Here is a 4429-nt window from a genome sequence, read left to right as displayed (position 1 = left end):
CCCGAAGAATCCAAGGTAGAAGTGGCCTCAATCTAGTTCAAGGGAGATGCACTCCAGTTGTACGATTGGTATGAAACTTTCCACGGAGTTCCTTCGTGGGAGCAGTTCAAAAGAGGGCTTCTTGTTCGCTTTGGCCTATCCGAATATGAGAATGTTGATTGCCAGCTCGTCAAAATTCATCAAACTTCTACAGTGTTAGAATATCAGAGTAGGTTTGAAAGATTATCAAATCAAGCTAGAGATTGGTCGGACCGACAACTTCTGGATACATTTATTGAAGGGCTTATTCCAGAGATCCGGTGTGAAGTTAAGGCTCGTCAACCCCGTACTATGATAGCTGCGATCTCATTTGCAAATCTACATGAGAAAAAAATTAACAAGGAAAGATCAGCAAGGGGTTTGTATTATTATGAAAAATGGAGTATAGAACACCGATGTAAACAAGGGCAACTTCTGATGATTGAACCAATTGGAGAGGAACCGAAAGCTAAGAATGTGGACTCCGATCATGAAGATATAAATTCTAATGAAGATGTTGGACCCACCATACATACAATGCATGCATTAGCCAACTACTCTAACTCGTAAACTATGGAAGTTAGCAAAACTTTGGAACATCAACCTGTTATAGTTTTGATTGATACCGATAGCCCTAACAATTTTATGAACAGTGAGACTGTTGACCGATTGGCCCACCATATTGAAGACTATGACAGATTCGAAGTAAAGATCGTTGATGGACGAATTTTCACTTGTGATAGCAAAGATTCAAAGATAAAATTGATTATACAAGGCCAGAAGTTTCATGCAACGATTACTACACTGAAAGACCGACCTATTGCTAACACTATAAAAAAGTGGAAACCATACTTACTTGATCAACGGGTTATGATGCGTTGTAGATAGTCTATGGCTAAAGTGCTGAAAGAGAAGCTCCCTGAGATTGATGCTGCTCAGCCTTGAGGACAAAGCTGATTTGAAGAGGGAGGAACTGTTAGGACCCTTTTTCTGAGCTTTTGAATAATGTTTATTGAGTCTGTTTAGTCCAATTGTTTATTGAGTCGGTTTGGTTCAATTAGAGTCAAGTAGAGGTTTATTTAATATTTATTTATTATTAGAGTTCAAGTCCTGATGGACTCTGGGTGGAACTCTATAAATAGAGATGTAACTGCTTTTTTTCAATAATCTATGAAAAATACTATTCTATCTTTTGATCCCCTCGAAGCGATCAAGGAGGTCGATCCCTCGAAGTGATCATTATCATTCACTTTTCTTCTATTTCTTCCACGATAAAACCTTAAGGTCTTATTAATTGGTATCAGAGCGACGATAAGACTTGAGGGTCTTATCAGTAACCTACCTACAAAAGACTAACGATGGGCCAATTTTGATGTTGGAATTCAGGCTGATGTCATTCACAACTATTATGCTCTAAAAGATCATACATTATGTAGTAAACCAATTAATCTAAAAAATATTAGAAAATATTCACATGTCCAAGGTGAAAATTAATAAAAATATTAGAATACTAATTAACATGAATAAAAATTAAGAGTATTAGATTATTTATGTATATATATATATATAAGTTTCTGGATTGAATTGACGTTTAAATTGATACTTATTAATCATGACTTGTTTTACTTAAACTCATCAATCTTTGAATTCTAACATTAGATAAGATTGGATATCCTATATCATGTAAGGATGTGACTGATCCATTCACTTCATACAAATCAAATCCAATGTTGATGCATTGGCGTTCCTCACTTGCTATAGGCAGGTTATCCGAACTAGTCAAATATAGTCGATTCCGGTTAGGTCTGACCTGTGGTTAAGTGGGAATAAATAGAACTGCTGCTTTGTGAGGTAGAGGTTGGACCAGTAGTTGTCGCACCATAGAAAGCCGAAGTGGGTTGGTCTAACAGTCAAACACCTACTCTTCCCTCCATATCCGATGTCATAACCTAATGTGGATCTCTAAATTTTGCTTATGATGTTATCGATCGATTGTTTTGAGGAAGGAAGGAAGAGCAGTTGGCGACCTGCAGTTGAGACCGAAAGGTTAGCAGCAGGTCAGCTCCATGGCTTTCTTTATAAAAGCCTTGTGTGCTGTTGCATACCGCATTCACTATCTCCTTTCTCTCTCTCTCTCTCTGAATATATTACTGTTCCAAGTCTGTTTTCTTACATGGGTCCTGGTGGGCCTGGAGGACCTGGTGGGCCCGGGGGACCTGGTGGCCCTGGAGGACCATTCGGCCCTGGCCCAGGCTGGGGACCACTTCCTGGGGGCCCCGCCGGGTGGGGCCCTGGGCCTGGAGGGCCATTCTGGGGACCTGGCTTTGGTGGTTTCTTCCCCTCGTGGTCAGTTCCTCCTCGTCCGAGTCGTAAAATGTTTAATACTCCATGTTGCGTTACTGATAAGCATCATGCTGTGCTTGCAGTTTATACTTCCTCTGCTGCTGCTGCCTGCTTCAGGAGTGCTGCGGGCCCTTTTTCGGTGGCCCCCGGGGCCCTCCTGGTCCACCGGGACCTCCCTTTTGAGGATGCTCATCGACTCCTCGGAATCGGATGAATGATGAACTCTCTCTCTCTCTCTCTCTCTCTATTTATATACGTATGTGTGAATGAAAGGGTTTAATCTTAATGTGCCACATGTTGAGATCAAATTACCTGACGCTTGGTGTGTAGAAGAATGAATGAAATTTCATGCGTGGTTGTTGCATTATTGCTTCGTAATAATCAGCTGAGATAGAAAAAATCATTGTCTTGGATCAATGCAGTACTTGAGACACAGCATCAAGTTCATATATTAGCTACCTATCGAATCCATCATAGATAATTGTAGCACAGTAGTAACATATTAGGAAACCTCAGAAATTTTGACAGAAGATAAGCTTTTTTTGCCTTGAGAGGAAAAGTTGAAAGAGCTTCATGGACAATTCTACATATCATCATGCTAGATACTAGATACTAGATAAAAAGACCAAGAGTTCCACAAGTATATGAACATTGAATCATTATATTATTGCATGCCAAATTGCATAAATAAAAAAATTATCACATAACTAGTACTGTATCTGATGAGAATACTACACACCATTTTATGTACATCATGCTTTCGACTTGTACGTGACACATAGCAAAAGTTGTATCAACTCGACCGACATGGAAAATTATGAGCACAATGACGATTTATTGGTATCCTTCATTCATACAGAGATACATGGAAGCTTTCATCAAGTCGGGAGACTGCATTATATACCAACAGGTAATCAAGTTAGGCCATAGGCAGCAGCACAAACTAGTATAACAATAAATCAATCAGACATCAATTGTCAACAAAAAAAAAAAAAAAAAAAACACAGATCCTCATATCATTTTCCAAAGAGAGAGAAGCAAGTGGTTATATGACAAATAATCTCACTGTGATTATAGAGCCCAGAGGACTTCAATAATCAGTATATATATATATATATATATATATATATATATATATATATATATATATATATATATATATATATATATATCTTACAGCGACGACAATTGGAGCTAGTGGTCCAAGATGCATTAGGAGAAGATCACCGATGAGGAGCAACTGCGCGTGCCGTGCCACGATGGCCGTAGGCATCGTGCAAATCCCACACCGTGGTAGTGGTAGTGTGTTGGAAAAATATAACAAAGAAGATGATGAAAATACTATGGAAACAAATAACAAATGCAAGATTATGGAAACAAATAACAAATACAAGATTAAGAATACTATAGGAAATATATTTAGGCTTGAAACGTGTATAAATACTTTATTAAAAATAATATTTGTACCATCTTCTTAATAAGATTGCTATAGGTTTGATGTAAATAGTTTTAGTGGATATGACAAGCTTTTAGAAGATTTGTATTGAGCAAACAATAAAGAATCTTCAAAGAGGAATTAGAAAATATCTAATTCAATCACTTGGAGAGTTATCAAGAAAATGAAAGAGATGTGTTCATAATTTACTCTCAAATACGTATTTATAGATATTTTCAAAAAAGATACCACCTTTGAAAAATAACTACCAAAATAACTACAAAAGAAATCATCTTTTCAAATAAATATTTAAAAAAAAATTATTATTTTTTAATTTAAATAATTTATAACAATCCCCACTTATTTAAATTTAAAATTTTCTTCAAGTGATTAAATAGTATTTATAAATAAAATAATATATCTTTCGATTTGAATATTACCTTAGTGTAAGTCGAAATCCCAAATAATATAAAAGCTTTGAATTTGTTATTTCAAATGACAACACCAGTGATGTTGAATCTCGGATTTTGATGATGAAGTCAATTGTCATTTGTTGTCTAATCTATATGTTGAGATAAGTGTGCAGGATTAACTACGATGAAAGTTAGACAAGTAGCAGGAGTTGCGCCGGAG

At 36.7% G+C, this 4429-nt stretch overlaps 1 long non-coding RNA gene across 1 annotated transcript; it reads left to right on the top strand.

Annotated features, from left to right (window-relative positions):
* The first annotated feature begins 2037 nt into the window (after positions 1-2037).
* On the top strand, positions 2038-2725 carry LOC135637536 (uncharacterized). The gene is made up of 2 exons (XR_010496316.1): positions 2038-2364; positions 2445-2725. It is a non-coding gene; the product is annotated as an uncharacterized LOC135637536 (long non-coding RNA).
* Positions 2726-4429: the final 1704 nt, after the last annotated feature.

The sequence above is a fragment of the Musa acuminata genome, chromosome BXJ3-5 (assembly GCF_036884655.1).
Source record: "Musa acuminata AAA Group cultivar baxijiao chromosome BXJ3-5, Cavendish_Baxijiao_AAA, whole genome shotgun sequence".
NCBI lineage: Eukaryota > Viridiplantae > Streptophyta > Magnoliopsida > Zingiberales > Musaceae > Musa > Musa acuminata.
This window is presented reverse-complemented; position numbering and strand designations above follow the sequence as displayed.